This window comes from Felis catus, chromosome C2 (assembly GCF_018350175.1).
Source record: "Felis catus isolate Fca126 chromosome C2, F.catus_Fca126_mat1.0, whole genome shotgun sequence".
Classification (NCBI taxonomy): domain Eukaryota; kingdom Metazoa; phylum Chordata; class Mammalia; order Carnivora; family Felidae; genus Felis; species Felis catus.
Window position 1 is genome coordinate 150,855,988 of NC_058376.1, and position 18,457 is coordinate 150,874,444.

General features: G+C 44.6%; 1 protein-coding gene across 5 annotated transcripts in view; it reads right to left on the minus strand.

Annotated features, from left to right (window-relative positions):
- The window catches only part of MYRIP (myosin VIIA and Rab interacting protein), a 374,212-nt gene extending 358,291 nt beyond the window's left edge, over positions 1-15,921 (minus strand). For 4 of the 5 annotated variants that reach the window (XM_045037827.1, XM_011286243.4, XM_019810900.3 and 1 more), the window contains exon 1: positions 14,885-15,015. The gene's annotated coding sequence lies outside the window, so the exon portion shown is untranslated. Of the gene's footprint in view, positions 1-14,884; positions 15,016-15,710 lie in introns of those variants that run through there. The other variant, XM_019810899.3, reaches the window with a different exon arrangement.
- Between the last annotated feature and the right edge of the window lie 2,536 nt (positions 15,922-18,457).

An 18,457-nucleotide genomic window follows, 5' to 3' on the forward strand; every position in this document is an offset into this window, starting at 1 on the left:
CCAGCTATGAAGTACATCTTCCATCAGCAGGGGGTTCAGGGACACATGCTTTAATTAAAGTTAGCTACTTCGAGGATAATTAAAGGTGTGTCACAAAATTCTATAGACAAGATTACAGAACTCTGAAGCAGAAGCTAACCAAAATAACTACACCTTTATTTTCAATAAACGGGTTCAGGAGCGCCTGGGTGGCTCAATTGGTTGGGCAATCGACTACAGCTCAGGTCATGATCTCATGGTCTATGGGTTCGAGCCCCACGTTGGGCTCTGTGCTGACAGCTCAGAGCCTGGAGCCTGCTTTAGATTCTGTGTCTCCCTCTCTCTCTTCTCCTCCCTGCCTTGTGTTCTATCAAAAATAAACAAACGTTAAAAAATTTTAAATAAATGGGTTCAACAATTTGAGATGGCGGGGAAGGTAGTTTAGTCTTGAGTAGTAATGCCCATAGACATTCCATTCAAATTGGATATAAGTGAAAATTTTTTCTTCCAGTTTTTTCTCAAAATTCAAAGGTAACACCCTAAGAGCATAATCTTAAGTGTTCTGTAACATGGCCAATGGAATCTGCTACAGTCTGTGCCCATCGATTCTTCAGTCAACAAACGCTGTTTGGGTGCCCCCGTGTGCCCAGAGATATGTCCGACAAAGGAGGACTGAGATTCACAGCACGCAGCCCTGCCCGACCTTTCCAGACAGGCAGAGGAGACAACCTCCCAACAATGTGTATCCCCACCTGGCCCAGCTGGGGCACCTGTCCTCTACCATCTCTCTCCCTTTTTTTTTCACTCTCAATTTTGCAAAAACAGTTCTCAAAAAGAAACAATGTCCCAGGTGCTCCTCAGAAGGAGCCTCTCACAGATCTCCACCCCTTGTCATCCTTTTGAGTTTCTACTTTGGAATTTTTGTGTGGTTTTCGGCACCCCCAGAAAATGCTCACTTAAGAAAATTTGAAAGATAGGATGACGTCATAAAAGAAAATTAATCCCATGACACTACTGAACAAACAGCGGATACTAACACATGGCTTTGCTGAAGTGTCATTTGTCCCACTCTTTGTAGGGACTGCTGTTGGGTTTTGTCCGATGACACACAGAGGCAGGTGCCGTTGTCCACTAAACACCTTACCTCCGGTGTATTTCTGTGTTGGTACAGTCCCTTTTAAGCATCACTCTTAATGGTTACATTACGTTTTATCCAGCGCACATCCTTATCGACCCGTTCCCAGTGTGGTACATCTGGGTTGATTCTAATTTTGGACAATTTCACAGAGAACTATGAGAAACACCTTTGTGCATCAAGGGTTTTCCGCATTAAGGACTTTTCCCCCTTAGGCTAGATTCCCAGAAATGAAATGGCTAAGTCCAAGGGTACAATAAGGCTCCTGAGACATACTTTCCGGCGTGTCTCAAGGGCGGCATCTAAACAGTGAAGGCACCTAATGAGCAAAAATGGACAGAGATGATGGTGTGCCCACAGCCGATCTCCCATTTGTGCAGGTTCACCGGGAACACCGCTCTACACTAAAATTAGGCCTTTGCTTCCGCACCGAACCCCAAATAATTTTAGATTCTTTTTAAAAACCTGTTTTTGCCACTGCCTAGGTTTTCAGTAAGTCCCTTTCTGAGAAAGGAGTGTTATATGCCCACACTGCCCAGGCTGTACATTGATAGTGCTTCCTCAAAAATTTTTCAATTTTATCAGGCTTATCTGATGTAAATACTAAGTACTGAATGCCTGTCCTCCCAAGTCCCAAAAGCTTATTTCTAAGACCACTCCAGAATAATGAGTCCAAAAGGGCAAAAACACAAGATCTCAGCCTCTGTCTCGGTCTGGCAATTAAGTGAATTTCTCACATGTTTCTAACAGAAGGAATGGAAACACAGCAAGACATCCCTTCCCCTGGAAAGATAATTATTTGAGGAGTTCTTCCATGAATCTGGAGAAGAATCACTTGAAGAAAATTAATGCCAGGTGGCTACAGCTATGTTTTGAGTTATAACCCAGGGTTGCCCCCCTATTCAGGAAGGAGACACTGAAAATATTTCTGATAAAATAGGGTGTTCGGCTAGGCCCTTCAAACTGTGGTCATATTCAAAGATATTTAAGCAACAGGATTATAAAGAGAGTTGACCCTAGGTAATATCCTACTGTGTAGATAACAAAGAGGAGAGCAAAGTTGCTCCAGACAAAATTTTTGACTTCCTTCTAACCAACAGAGAGCTAGCTGCTATGCAAAACAAGTCTAACCTTTCTGTTAAATGATAGTCAATTCAGCTATGGGAAAACATTTAAATAAATTTAGAACAACTTGGGTGTGTGAATGCAGTTTTTTAACTGTATATTTCACTAAATCTAACTATGAATCAAGTAATTCTTTTTAAGGTTACTCATTTTTGAGAGAGAAAGAGACAGAGCATGAGCAGGGAGGGAGGGAGGGAGGGAGAGGGAGAGAGAGAGAGAGAGAGAGAGAGAGGAAGACACAGAATCTGAAGCAGACTCTAGGCTCTGAGCTGTCAGCACAGAGCCCGACGTGGGGATCAATCCCACAGACAATGAGATAATGACCTGAGCCAAAGTCAGATGCTTAACCAACTGAGCTACCCAGGCACCCCTGAATCAAGTAATTCTGATGAAAATTTAGCATCCAAATTGAGATCTTCCATGATTGAAAAGTACACATCAGATTTCAAAGAGTAGTACGACAACAAAAAAGAAGGTAAAGGAAGGCATTAATAATTTTAGATTGATTATATTGATTGGGACCTAAGCAACTTGATGAGAAAAAAGAAGGTAGAAGAGGTTTGGGGGTTAAGATCAGGGTTCGGTTTTCAAAGAGTTGCGATGATTATTACACATCCAGGAGGAGAGGGCAAGTAAGTTATTCGAGGAGTTTGAGAGAGCGGTCTTGTCCAGGGATAAAGGGTCAAGGATCACTGGCACAGATGGTATTTGAAACCATGAAATAAGACCGAGGGGAGGTCTGTAGGGAGGAAATGGAAATAAAAAGGCAAAGCAGATCAAAGACAGCCCTGGGGCCTTCCAACATTCAGAGGTCAAGCAAAAGACAGAGCAGCAGCTAGAGAACCGCCAAGGATGTAGAAGGCATCTATGAATGTATCCTCCAGACTTAGGGAAGAGAGTATATCGAGGAAGAGGGGCTGACGGGCGGAGTCAAATGGTGCTAATGGAACAAGAAGGATGAGAGTGAGAACAGCCCTTGGGTTCAGTAAGGTGGAGTCGCTCACGGATCATCAGGCAGTTGCTGGTGGAGTTGGTGAAACGGAGCTGGCCATCTGCGGCGGGCAGGGTGGGGTAACACAGGATGGGAGGGGGGAATTTGTGGACAGTGAGACTAGACAACCAACTCTCTTTAGCTGTGTTTGTATATAGGAAAACAGAGAAATGACTCAGAGCTAGAGGTAAAAGTCAGTTACAGAGGGAGCGTTTTCCAAGAAAGGAGAAGTAACATGTGTGTAAGCCAACAAGAATGATCTGGTAGACAGAGAAAACTGGCAATACAGAGGGAGAATCGCTGGAGTGATATCTTTGAGTATTCAAGGTAGGAGGGGCTACGGGGCCAGGGAGCGGAGGGTCTCACTTTAGATCCAAACACAGATGTTTCATAGTTAGTCCAGAACACAGGGCAGAGTATGTAGATACAGAGGAAGGCAGGTGGGGGGCAGATGGTGGAGTGAGTCTGTGGGAGCTCCCTCTGGATGGCTCCAGCTTTCTCAGTGAGAGTGACAGCAGGGACACTTTAAGAATGAGGATGGAGAGGTGAGCACATCTGAGGCAAATGGGAAGGCAGGGGAGAGAGTGTGAAACAATCAGTGAAGAGAACGGGAGAGGGCCAGGCCCAGGGAAATATCAGGCACCCACCCGAAGCTCATGGCCATACGAGGCCAGTCAACTGCTTGTGAGTTTTCCTTTGGCCCCATTCAGTGGCAAAGATGCAGGCAGGGAGAGGCAGAGATGGGGACTGAACCAGAGAGAAGGATGCTGTCCAGGATGGGTATGTGAACTGAGGGTGTGCTCCAAAGATTGACTACAGGGCATGCCACGAGTTATAGGCTGGAAAAGGCAGAGGAGAGGACCTCAAGGGTCTGGGGTCATGGGCTGAGAGTGAGGAGCACTGAGGGACCGCCGGACTTGGAAGAAGACAGGAAAAGGGTTGGAAGACGGAAGTTGGTTGCATGAAACAGATTATGAAGGGCTGGCCATTACTGGGAATGAAAGTGTCCATCTATGACTGTGGAAGTCGGTGGCAGGACGGGGTGGAAGACAGAAAATCAGAGCAAAGCAGGTCAAGGAACTGGGAGGCCTCGATGTTAGAAGGATTCCCTACCTGTATACTAAAGTGCCAGTTCTAAGGCAGGAGCAGTGCTGCAGGGAGTGGTGGAAAATCTGGAGCTGAAGTCATCAGGAACTGAAGGGAAACAGCCCTGGAGTCAGGGGGACTGAAAAAACGGGGATAAAGAGCACGATGGGATGAGTCCTGGTCCATTCAAGGCAGAGTGGGAGTGGGACCATGAGTCACAAGGGGCAAGAGGGAGAGGGAGGAGTGTTTCCAGTTTCCTCTTGACCAAGTCAATGGAGAACAGAAGGCCAAAGTAGACGTGACCTTTAACCCAGCGTGAGGGGCTCCTTTCAACTTTTATTGAGCAGGGAGCAGGGTGCCCTGTGGTGCCTACCGTGGACGGTGAGGATACCAGAGGAAGCCCAGTACTACTCACGCTTACAAACCCCTACTGCCTTTTGGGAGGGACATGGGTAGAGCATCTGGAGAGGGCAAGTCTGAGTTCTAGCGTGTGGTCCCCAACATGACCCCTTGTTTAATAAATTAATAAAGAACCCAGAACTAGACTGCCAGATCAGTCTTCCCCAGTTGCTAAATTCCTGTTAATCATGAAATTATTTTATACCAAACATTAAATAAGTATGCTTAATATGGTTCAGGAAATAAGACTTTATCAAAGTGCAACCGTGAACGAGAAGCTATAAAAATTACATTTATTTGAAAAAGTTAATGGGAACTCAGTGGACATACTAAAAAACAGACTAGACACAGCAGAGAAGATAAGTGGTAAATTGGAAGAGAGAGCTGAAATAATAACCCAAAGTGCAGCCGGAAGAAAAGAAGTAAAATAAAAAAGGAGTTTAAAGGACCCAGATGATATAGGAAGAAGGTTCTGATCAAACTTTCAGGAGAAGATAATAGAGAATGGGGAAGAGAAGCATTCAAAGAAACAAATGGCTGAGAATTTTCCAGAACACTGATTAGACAGCAATCCTTACATTTAAGAAGTCCAGTGATTCTTGAGTGGGACAATTAAAAAGAAGCTCATTACTATATATGTTATAGTGAAACTCAGAACAACAAATACACTAATAAGGAATTAAAACCAGCCAGGAAGAAAAGATTACTACAAAAGAACAATAAGCATATTATTAGCTGAATTCTTGGAATGAAACAATAGAAGCTAGAAGACAGTGGAATAATATCGTCAACACATCACATACTATGTGAAAAAAATAATAATAAAGTGTTAAAATCTGACTAAAACACCAGACAGCACTCACATATACATTGGGGAGGGAGGTGATCAGAGTTAAGTATAAAGTCCTTGAATTGCTCAGGAAGACAGAAATGACTCTGACTCAGTTTGAATTTTGTTAAGGTAAACACGTATGCTAAAATTACCATATCATAAACACTAGAAAACAGAAATAGAGCATAAAGTTTTGAATAAGTGAGAGGGGAAAGTGTCATGTGGGGTAGAAGAGAGGATCTAAATTATACTGAAAGCAACTAGATAGAGTAACTAAGTATATAAAAGGTGGGACAAAGTACAACAGTAAAATAGAACCAAATATATTAATGGTAGCACTGAAAATGAATGTATCTTTCACATTAAAACATACAGGTTAAAAAAAGCAACTTTATGCTCTTTAAAACAGTTTCACAAGTGAAATAAAAATATACATAACTGTTGGCAGTGAAAATATAAGAAAATGATAAAACGGGCAAATACTAAGCAAAAGAAAATTGGCATAGCTCTATTAGAACAGACTTAAAACCAAGGGGCATTACTGGACATTAACAGGGTTATTTCATAATGATATAGGTTCAGTTGACCAGGAAAAAAAGTAAACTAGAATGCACCTAATAACATCTTGCTTCAAAATATACAAAGCAAAAACTGAAAGCAGCCCAATATGAAATTGACAAATTCATTTCTATATATATTCTCCCTCAATAACTGATTAATTAAGCTGCAAAAAAATGAGTAAGGAAGAGGGAAGATTTGAATAACACAATTAACTGGCTTAAGCTAATGAACATATATTGACTACTGTAACCAGTTACTTTATTTTCACGAAAACATGGGAACATCTGCGAAAACTACGTACTAGGCCATAACACAAAACTGCCACAAATTTCAAGGAAATGGACTCACGTAGACCACATTCTCTTATCACAATGTATTAAAATAGAAAAAATAATGGCTAAAAGGTTCTGGAAATTTAAAAACCAAAATAAAAGCATACAAAGAACTCATAAGTCAAAGAAGAAATCCTAGTGAAAATGCGAAAAACTTACATGTGAACAGTAAAAACGCTACAAATCAAAACTGTGGAATACAAATATCGCTAAAGCAATACTTGAGGCAAATTGATTGGGCTCATGCATGTGTATGTAAGAAGAAAGGCTGGAAGTTAATGAGTTAAATCTTGTAAAGGTAAGAGATTATAAAAAAAATGAAGTCAAAGAAAGTGGAAGGAAGGAAATAATAAGGATGAGAACAGAGATTAATAAAATAAAAAAATAATGACACAATAGAGAAAAGAAAGCCAAATTTGGTTCTTTGGAAAATCTGGGGGGAAAAAACTGTAACTCTAGTGATATTGATCAAGAGAAAAAGGAGGACAGCACTAAGCTGTCCTGGGGGTAGAAAGTGGTGGCCAACTCTATAGGCTTTCTTATCCCACTGTGACCTAGAAGGAAGTTGGGTTTTGTGTCCATCCAAAAGCCCCAGCCCTCCTGAGACGTGGTCTTGACTGAACAAGCACAGCACATCTGCCCGTCTCCAAAGCACTCCCACTAGATCTCACTTCTTTGGGAAGCCCTTCCTCTTAGAGGAAGCAATTTTAACCATCTCCCTGATTAGCCAAAAATGGTGCTGGGCTCTTTTTGTTTCTCATTCTCTTAACCGGTTCTGGATCATTTAAAGAAGAGAAGGGGAAGATAACAGCACTGTATTGGCATCCACCACCACCAGCAGTCTGAAGGGAAGGAAACTGAGGCAGAAAGTGAGGGTGACCACAGTGGGAAGGGAAGCATCAGGTACCTGGAAGCTGAGGGGGAGAGATTCGAGACTGGGAGCCCAAAGGGACAGTTAGGGGATTTCCGAAGCATTCAGGCACCAGACTGCTAGATCTGCCGTCCTGGGAGAGGCACCTGACATTTACTGGACTGCAAAGCCGAAAAACCAACTCGCAGATTTCTAAAAGACTAAACAAAGATTCAATTAAAACACCATTTTTTCTTTTTCTTCTAATTAGCCATAAAAGAGACTAATCTTGACTCTGCTGGTTACATGTCATTCTAGTAAATCCCTCATGATCAATAAATTGCTTTTCAAAAAAAGGCAAAACACCCAAACCACATTTATGTAACACAAACACAAAACAACACCTTCCATATTTTCTGAGTCTGGAGCTACACAGATAAAGTGAAATGACGCTTGAGACAATGGTTTTCAAGAGGAGGTTAGGAAGATGTTTGGGGCGAGAAGCACTGCTTATCCAGACTGTGAATCTTCAGAGAAAACAATGTAAAGAGATGGGTAATTTTCCTTTTCTGCAGTGATATAGATATACATCCAAGCCTAGAAAATGACCCTGCACACTTTGAGGTAGTTCTACTTCATACCACAAAGAAAGAACCGTATAGAATGACATGGTTATCGGAGTCACGAGTCAGTGTCAGAAGATGATTCGGGGACTCTGGCAAATAGCCACAACAGATCCTGGGGCCACGGGCGGGCACCTCCGTCCTCCAGGCACCCGCCCTTCCTTGCACATCTTGCATTCTTTTCTCAAGTGTCTGCTCAGTGAGATTAAATTGTCAGCCCACAGAATGGATTTGTGCATCCCAGCTGCAGATCGCGTGTCTGTCGTATCTGTGGCATTACGCTGTAAATCACAGCCACAAAAGAACTTTCTACAGAGTGTTTTTCTTTCCCCAGCTGATGATATATAAATATATACAAAAAAAAAAAAAAGAACTCATAATTACTGACAGAAGAAAATGGGGGAATATAACACAATATAACACATGGTCGAACACCAAACCAGAAACAGTTTTCAGACAGCATTTACGCAGTTTCATTAGGCTCTTTTTAGGTCCCTTCCACAAATGCAGACTTGATTCTCAGAGTACATTTGAATGGGGTCAGGTTTCTTTCAGTAAAGTTTCCAGCCTGTTTCCAACCAAGTTACTCATCCAGCTTTTTCCCCACTAAACTTCTAGCAGTTTCATGCTGTTCTGGTCTTACTTCTATGTAATCGTTTCTATGATGCAAGTTTCTAAATGAAAAGGTCAACAACCTCTGAGTTTTGCCAAATGAACTTTAGGATAGTTACGTACACACAAACATACATACCTATTATGTTTTCTTTCAACGCCTTTGTTCTCCCTTCTCTAATAGTATCGGTTCCTTTATGGGACAGACGCTATCCATACACAATGCCACGGAAGTTTAACTGAGTATGGCCACTTTGGAGAGCAGTTTGGCAACAGGTCATCAAGCTGTAAAACTACATATAATATGATCCTGCAATCCCACTTCTGGGCACAGATCCTCCAGAATTTCTTTTTCATGCACATAAATACATTTCCAGGATGTTTATTGCATGTATATACGTAATGACCAAAAAATACAGAGATAATCTAAAGTCCATCACGGAGGAACAGCTTTTTGAAATATGGTATTTTCATATGACAGAATATTTAACATTAAAAATATGAACATGATTTGTATAAAACAATCTGTTCTCTCTCAAAAAAAAAAAAAAAGCAGAGTGATAATGCAAGTTTCTTTTACAGAAAGCAAAAGAGAAACAACCCTCATGGAAAATTCTATAGTGAAGTCAGCTTTGAAGAACCAATAAACATGAAGATATGTTCTGTCTTACTAGAAAAGAAAAGCTAAACGAATAAACAAAACAACCCAGGATTCTGGCTTTTTTCCTTTGCCCGTGAAACTGGAAATGATGATGAATAATTGTATTTATCGCTGGCAAGTCATGGGGATCTGTCATACTCATATACGACTAATAGCAAAATCAATTTATAAACTCTCCTGGGGGGTTAATTGGCAATGTGTACCAAAAATGTAAGGAAAAGTAAACAACTTTCAACAAAGTAATTCATACAAATGAAACAGAGATGTGTACAAGGATGAAGTTACAATAAAAAGTATAAAGTGCTTCAGGTTTTAACAAAAAGAAGGATTTGTTAAGTAAATTAAGGTACACAAATTAATTATTACATGGATACAAATGTCACAGAAGAATAATCATTGACTTTAACATTGCTTGTATGTTGTTGAATTTAAAAAATGATCCTATATGTGTTTGAAAAATCATATTCAAATGGTCCTTATTATTCAAGATATCTGGTGCCAGAGAAGAGTCACATAAAGTGAATCCATTTAAAATGGAGACCAAATTATGGGAAATTAAAAGTTTTGATTAGCACAATATATATTTGAAGAAAAAGAAACACAAAAATATAGTTTATTTGGTATTTTACCAAATTTCCGTAATAATATTTTTCATTAAAATGGACCTTTAGGAAAGATTCTAAAATTCATGTCGAAGCCTAGGGGGTCAAGAATAACCGAGACCATTTTGAAGAAAAAAGCTAAGAAGAAAAGATTATACAGCCTTAATAATTCAATAAAATGGTATTAGCTGAGGAATCATAAGAGATTTAATAAAGCAGAGTTTAGAAACAGATCCAAAAATGTAACAAAACTGGCATATTATGGAGACTGCAATAAAATAAGTGAGAAAATAGGAAACTATTCAATAAATGATAATGGGAGAAGTGGTTTTGAGTATGGAAAACAATTAGATCCCTGCCTCACACAATACAGAAATATAAATTTCAGAGGAGTGTTAAGATCTGAACGTTTTCTCTAGTAAAATATAGCAATACCTAGAAAACAAACTTTGAAAACCAAAATGTATTTTTTAACAATCTCTAAGTGAGGGGAACCTGGCTGGTAGAGCATGTGACTCTTGATCTCAGCGGTGTGAGTTCAAGCCCCACACTGGGTGGAGAGATTGCCCAAAAGTAAAATCTTTAAAGAAAAAAAAAAGACTCTCAGGGAAATCTAAAGTAAAAGTGAAATGTAAAGTGAAATACATTCTATGCTTATCAGATGAACCAAAATCGAAACATCTGATGCACAAAGATATGGGGACACAAGGAACTCCAACACGGTGCTAGTAGGAATGTAATGCGGGCCAACTACTACGGAGGGCACTTTGCAAAACCTGTAACAGACAGATGTTGAGGCAGGCATATCCTACTACCCAGTTATTCAACTTCTGGGGATATATATCCTAGAGACACTTACACATTTCTACAAGACCTTATCAAGGATAGTCCCTGCAATATTTCTCATAATAGCAAACAGTAAAAATATCTTTTTGTCCATCAATGAGGTATTGATGATACCAAACAAGGAAATATTATGTTAAAATGCATCAACTAAACTTTCAGTTATCAACAAATGCTATCAACATATGTTTTTAAAACAATGTTAGGTGAAAAACAGCAAATTACAAAAATAAATTAACAGACCTTCATTTACATAAATTTTTAAATGTTTATTTATTTTGAGAGAGAGAGAGAGAGAGAGCACACATGCAAGCAGGGGAGGGGCAGAGAGAGAGAGGGAGAGAGAGAATCCCAAACAGGCTCTACACTGTCAGTGCAGAGTCTGACGCTGGGGCTCAGTCTCACGGATTGCAAGATTATGACCTGAGCCGAAATCAAGAGTCGGTTGCTTATCCAACTGAGCCACCCAGGCGCCCCTAAAATTTTAAACATGAAGTAAGACTACACATTCTGATGAGCACACACTCAGTCCCAATGTTGCAGGCTGCATGCACTCAACCCCATATATATCCATATATCCATATATATATATATAATATTATATATATATTATATTATATAATATATATGTGTATATATATAATACACAGATATATATATATATGTGTGTGTGTGTGTGTATATGTGTGTGTGTATATATATATATAAAATACAGGGCTATATATGTATACATGGTCCAGCACATGGCCAATATGCAATACTGTTAGCATGGTGGCCATCATGAATACAGTCTTCTAGGCAGCATCTTGATCACACGGACAGTGAAGGGAAAAGGCACTAGAATGGTCTGCTTAGCCTTCTCCACAGCTGGATACAAAAGCCCACACCCTGTGGTCTCCCCTTGTGACTTGGCCCCCACCTCTGTGTGGAACACAGAGGGCATTTCAGAGGGCAGCAGTCTGACTACACCTATACCTATTTATTCTTCCGAGTTCACCATGGACAGTGCGGTGTGACTATAGTTACCTGGCTCAGGAAAGAGAACTCCTTCTCTCATACCTTTGGGGGAATTCTGGGGTGAAATGACTCCAAAATAATCACAACACACCTGAGCTAGCTTCTCAGTCAACCCTCTTTAAAATCCCAAAGAGAGGGCCATAATGTCCCAACTCCACCTTCTCCAACACACAAGCCACCCTCCTAAAAAGCTGGGATAGGGTTCAATCCGTGGATTCAGGGTAGCAGGCGCCAGAGGGGAGGCCTGCCTGCCAAACACTTTGGAAATCATTTCCGGAGATACTGAACTGTTGGATTTTATTCCTGGGATTCCTTACTGGGGGCTTGGGAAAGAAGGCTCCGTAGTGCCGTTCTCCAGCCAAGGTGGCGCCACCATGTGGTGACAGCACAAACAGCTTATAAATCACTCAGCCTTGAAGTTCTGTGGTCCTCTACCGATTTTTAATATTGAGAAATTCACAATATTCCCATTTTTATGTTTCAAATGAGAACTAATTCATATGTTTTTTCATTTATATTTTCTCATGATACTATTTCAGGTCTGCTTTATTCAAATACACTCTATGAACAACCTGGCTTCAATTTCTCAATGTCGGTGCTGTTGTATCTGCGGTCTGGCTTCTTTCACCACCCAAGAACCAGCTGGGGGGCGAGGAAGAGACAACCAGTTTAGATTCCACCTAGATCTTAAGCCCAAATCCTCCCTACTAGCTTTCTGGACTGGTTAATGTGCAACTACCTTTGGTTAGCATCCGTTAAAAGAAGAAGTAGAAAATCACCAAGCAGCTTCATTTTACCTTTGACACTAAACTGGTAAAATAAATAATAATGAAAATAAAAATCAAGCTCACCTGAAAAAACTAAGCAGGGTGATGGTTACCCTTGAGGGATAAGATCTATGGAGGACATGGGGCGACGAGGAATATTCTAGGTCTTAATCTGGGCAGGTGCAGGTGTGTCCAGCTTGTGAAAATCCACTGAGAGTACAGTTCAGATCCGTGCTATTTTCTGTTATTATGTCATAGGTTAATATAATGTTAAAATAAAGTCACCAAGTTCAGACCCGTCGTCCCTCTTTAACTTGCCTTTGAAACAAAAGACTGCATAAACAATAATAACCCAAAACAGGGGGATGCCCATTTCTCTCTGAGGTATTCCAGTCTGCCCCAACTGATTTCTCTAAAGACCAAGGCCACAGAGGAGCTCTCCTTCTATCCTTCTGGACAGGGAGGAAGGAGACAGGATACAAGCCATACCACTGTTTACACTGCTGAGCCTGGCTAGCCCTTCACTTTTCCCAAAATGAGCAGACCCTGGGGCAAACAATTGTCCCTCCCCCGCCACAGGAAACTTAGGCCACAAAGAGATACACACATCTCCACAGAGATACACTTCACCTTCACAGAGACAACACCCCCACACACAGATACAGTGCTTCGCCACCATCACAGACAGCCCCCAGCCCGGCAGAGACAGCCAGCTCCCTGCCCACAAAGACCACAGATGGGGCAGGGGGCAATTAGGAGAGATGTAGCTGCCCATGGCCAAGTGAGAGACATCAACTGGAAGATGAAAAGTAGTATTTTCAAAGTCTTGGCAGAGTAAATTTCTCTAGAAACAAAGATTTTTACATCTGTGCCTAGGGTCTCAGAGACTGCTGTAAAAAATTCTTGAAATCACCTCCACTTCCACCCACAGCTCAGATCGTCTGGAACCATCCGCCTTCTACGTTCACCTCCACCATGTCCCCTGAACCCTTACCGCCCTGGAAAGACTGAAACACAAGGATTATTCTGCTTTATAGATTTTAAATATTGAGGCTCGGGGGCGCCTGGCTGGCTCAGTCTACAGAGTATGCGACTCTTGATCTTGGGGTCATGAGTTCAAGTCCCACATTGGGCACAGAGCTTGCTTTAAAAAGAAAAAAAAAGCTGAGGCTCAAAGATGTTTGTCAGGCATCACAAAACTATCCAAGTAGCCATGTGATCGCTGAGTAAGGGCGGGGTAGGCTGAGTTGGAGGGACAGAGAAACAATGTCAAAAGAGGAGGGGTAAGTCTCTCCCGAGCCCAAAGCTCTGAGAACCGCCCACAACCCACTGGAACTGCCTCAAAGGGTCTGGAATAAACGACAGACATCCGGCAACAGTTACACATTCTGGGACTGGACTCCACCCTCCCCAGGGAAAGTGTGCAACAAACCCAGATCAAGGGGCAGGGAGTAGGGAGGGCAGGAATGAAGCCAGACTCCAGGCATTTTCCTAGAGCAGATGGGAGCCAGGGTCGGCTAAACCAACAGCAGAGCGAACCCGCTTCTCTTACGAAGTCCCTGGACCCAAACTGACATGTCCAGTTCGTCTCTCCCATACTTATCTTGGGGACAGGGCTTGTCTGGGAAACGGAAACGGAGCAGGACTGCTCTAAGCGCAGGCACCTAGAAAATGCCCCTACCCCGCCGAGACGTTAGCAAATTAAATGACTGGGATTGGAGGGGATGCTGCAAATGTCTCAGGTCAGGGATTTCCGCCGCGGAAGCGCTCGGCACCGCGCTCACCCCAAAGGTCCCCCACGGACGCCCCCAAACCTCTGTAGGGTCCCTTGGGACGGGCTCCCGACATCTGCAAATCCCGCGGACTTGGAGGGAAGGAAGGAAGAGGAAGAGACCGGGATGAAGCCGAAGTGACCACCCACCCGCCACAGCGCGCCCCTCCCCAGGCGGTCCGCGGACCCGGCCGGAAGCGATCGACTAGGGTTCTCACTCCGCGCACGGGCCATGACCTTGAGTGAGTCTCTGATTAGCCCCATTTTACAGAAACTGAGAGTTCGAGAGAGCCAAGTCCGCCGCGCTGGCTGCTCCCGGGCGCTTACCCGGTGGTTCCAGGCGCTCGGCGGATGCACCTGCAGCGTAGTAGGTGCGCGGCGAACCGCAGCCCGGGAGCTACGTGGCCAACGGGGAACGGCGAACGCGAGGGAAACGCAGGGACGAGCTCCGGCCGCGGCCAAGGGGGGAAAGGGGCAGGTTGCGACTCTGCGACGAACCTCGAGCAAGTTCAACGCCCCCGCCCCCCGCAAGCCCGTCCGCAGAGGCAGGCTGGCCGTGCCCGGGGACCCTCCTGGTTCAGGACTCGCACGGGCGTGGGGGAGCGTGAGAGGCACCTCCACACACCCACCCCCGAAGTTGCGGCAACGCAAGGGGGACAGTGGCGCAAAGCCGCCGGAGGGGAGGAGACGGTACTCACGCGGGGTGGCCAGGCTGGAGCAGGTCCCTGGCCAGGGTCACCGATGGCGGCCGCGCTCAGGCCACCGCGCCTCAGGACGCCCGGGGCACCTGCCGCAGCGCGGCGCGTGGATGAGGGAGCTGCGAGCGGCGAGGCAGGGGCGCGCGGGTCGCTCGGCGCGCCGGATCTGAGCTGCAGCGCCGCGGGGGCTCGGCCGCCAGAACCGCAGCCGCAGCGGGAGCCCGGGAGCGGGCAGGAGGCGGGAGCGCGGCGGTGGCAGCGGCTGCGAGGGAGGCGCCCGCGCCGCAGGCAGCCGGGGCCAGCCTGGCCGCAGCCGCCGCCGACACCTGCTGGCCCGGCCGACGGCCAATCAGAGGCGCCCGGGGCGGGGGCGCGTGCGGAGGCGGGGCGGGGGGGCGCAGCTGGGCGCCCGGCCGGAGGGGCGGCGCGCGCTCGCGCCTGCGCCGGGGCACGGGGTGCCCGCCGGGCCGGTTCCTCGGAAGCTCCCCGGGCGCGCGGGCGGCACGCGCCGGGAGGGGCGGGGCGCATGGGGAGGAGGCGGGGCTGGGGCTGCGCGCGCCCGGGGCGGGGACCCGCGCCCCTTCTCGGGCTCTCCCTGGCGGCGCAGTGCAGTGCTGGGGCCACGGCCCGGGAGCCCCTAGGTGAGACTTCAGGTCGCTATCAGCCTTGGAGGAAGGTGTTTCCTGTCCCCTGCCCCTGAGCCCCGGGGGCCCGGACCCCCCCCAGACCGCGGAGTGACGCGTCACCCGAATCCGGGGTGGGCCTGGCTCTCCCAGCGCTGCCGCTCGCCCTCCGGAGTGTGGGCGCCCTCTCTCCCGAGCCTCACCAGGGCCGGCGTGGCGCTTCTCCAAACACAGCTCTTCCTCTCTTCACAGTCCCTGGGTATTTAAAGTCACCGTGGTGACCCATTCCCTGAGCTGGATTCCTTTCATTCTCCCGGGAATGTACTGTGTAGCGACGCCCAGTCGTTCAACACGCCCCGACTGGGTTCGCACCCGGCTCAGGGTCCGCCCCGGGCTCCTGCGCGCGCAAACCTCCCAAGACCCCTTCGCCGTCGCACCGCCGGGTTAGTGAGCCCGCGCTGCCAGAAGGATGCCCGAGGCTGGCCGCAAGTGACGGATGCATTCGGGCCCCTGCCAGGGGGTCCAGGTCCTGGAAGAACGCCCGGGAGTTGAAAGGTTCCCCCCCAGGCCAGGGCTTCCTAGCGCCTTTGCATCCTTCAGGCGCAGGGCCGGGAATCTTCCTGAGACTGACTGCCTCAGCCCCAACAACTAGACTGAAAACACATTGTCGGTTTTAGCTGCAGCCTGGGAGTCACTCCATCAAAATAACGCGTTTGTGGAGCTACCCTACACTGGTGACTCCTAAAGCCCTAGGAATCCTCTCGCAGGCCGGTGGATTAAGAGTGTCCTCTCCGTGTGGATTTGCTCAGTAGAATTGGATGGCTCCTTTTGCTGATCTGTCCGCAGCAGAAAAAAGAAAAGAAAGAAAGAGAAAGAAAGAAGAAAAGAAAAGAAAAGAAAAGAAAAGAAAAGAAAAGAAAAGAAAAGAAAAGAAAAGAAAAGAAAAGGAAGAAAAAAACCTTTAGGAAGGGAACTTGGAAGGTAAAATGAGTTGATTTCTCTAAACATCTGATTTCCTCTCTTAAAGGGATTTTATTATCCACAGATGGGCTAAAGTGGAAGAAAGTTTGTGTTTTGTTCCTTTTTTCTTTACATTCAGTTTTAACTTTATTTACCTGTACTTGAATACCATTAGCATGGGACGAAATTCAGAAAGTCCAAATGGGTACACAGGTAACAAGACACCCTCCCACCCATGCTCCCGGCCTCTCATTTCCTCTCCCCGGGGGGCCCCATTGCTGTCCTGTTCCCGGTTACCTTCCTAGAGAAAATGCAATCAACCAGATGTATTTGTCCAGTGTTCCCATTTTTGCCTTTTGTTATGCAAAATGGTAGGTCTAACTTTTGGCACAGGCCAGCAGAGTAAAGGTGTGACTTACTCTCCACCTGGGGGTTGCCGAGTAGTGGCTGCATCCTGGCAAGAACGGGGACTGGGTTCGAAGGTTATTTGACACTATGCAAGTGTTTGCAAAACTGTCCTAATATATAAATTCGCCACTTTACAGCCTCTTTCAAAATCAAGATCCTAACATCTTTCCTAAGTTATAAACATTTCAAAAGAAAAATAAGTGCGGAAGGGTTCAGCGATTTGGGCAAGGTTACAAATAAGACAGGAAGAAAGTACAGATGGAAATCCAGGGACATTATGCACAAGAAAGAGCCCCAGTTCCCTTTTTGTTGTCTTACAGGGTCAGAAACAGGCACAGCTTCCATCCTTTGCCTGAGCTATTACTGACTTTTTTTTTAAACATTCCGTGAAAGGTTTGGCATCGGAAGATGATTTGGGTAACAATCAGCCTGCTAGAAGGTGACCTAAAGTGCTACCCCCTTGATTACTCCATCCTGGGCTGTCATTCAGCAAAATTTTACTGAATTCCAGCAATATCTATCCCTTCTTTTGCTTCTCCTGACTCACAGGTAGTGCTTGTTTTTCCATTTTTTTGCATCATCTTGACCACTGTGAAAGTTTGAATGGATTCTTCCTTTATCAAGAAGAGCTCGTTGACTTTTGTGCACCAAGGATATGTGTCTCATCTTTTTAAAACATAAATCAGACAGTCCATTTCTTAGCCAGAAGATTGATGAGTTTATACTGGCAGGAAAAGGACATGTCTCAGGAGGATTCTGGGTAGAATTAAAAGAGCATTAACCTCAAAAGACCAGGGTGCTCCTATGACCTTACTGCTTCCTGTCTTTGTGACCTTGGACAAGTTACTTAACTTTGCTGAATCCTAGATTCTCTAAATTTAAAATATGGTATAATCCTTTCCACTGCCCGGCAAGATTATTATTGATACAACGTACGTGAAATTCTTGGCACATAATGAGATTTAATATGTTAGCTATCTAAAAACGATTGTTTCAATCTGGGAAAAAAACGAGTTTATAAAGGAAGTTTCCATACCATTTTGTGGCATCTGCTGGCATAGAAGCGATGAAACCTTTGCCCACTACTTTGCTGTCAGCCAAAACATAATATCTGATTTTCAAAAAACAAAAAACAAACATGTATCTCTACCTCTTCCATTCCACATAACACTTGTTAGGTAATATTAGTTATTTGGGTTATATGAGTTATTGGGATCACCAATCTCCCCAACTAGACTGGAAATGCCTTGAAGTTGGGACCATGTCACATCTTTGATTCCTATGGGCACCTGGAACATTATCTTGGTAAACCGGAGACATGCAGTAATTATTTGTTGAATGAAAAGCAAGTGGGTGAAAGGAAAATTGGCTAAATTGGACCTCACCAAAAAATGTTTTAAACCCATTTGTTGTGTAAAAGACCCTATTAAGAGGATGAAAAGACAGTGGTATGCTGGGAAAAAATATTTTCAAATAACATCTCTGACAAAGGACTTGTATCTTGAATATATAAAGAGCTCTCAACATTCAACAGTATACTCCCAAACAGTCCAATTAGAAAATGGACGAATGACATGAAGAG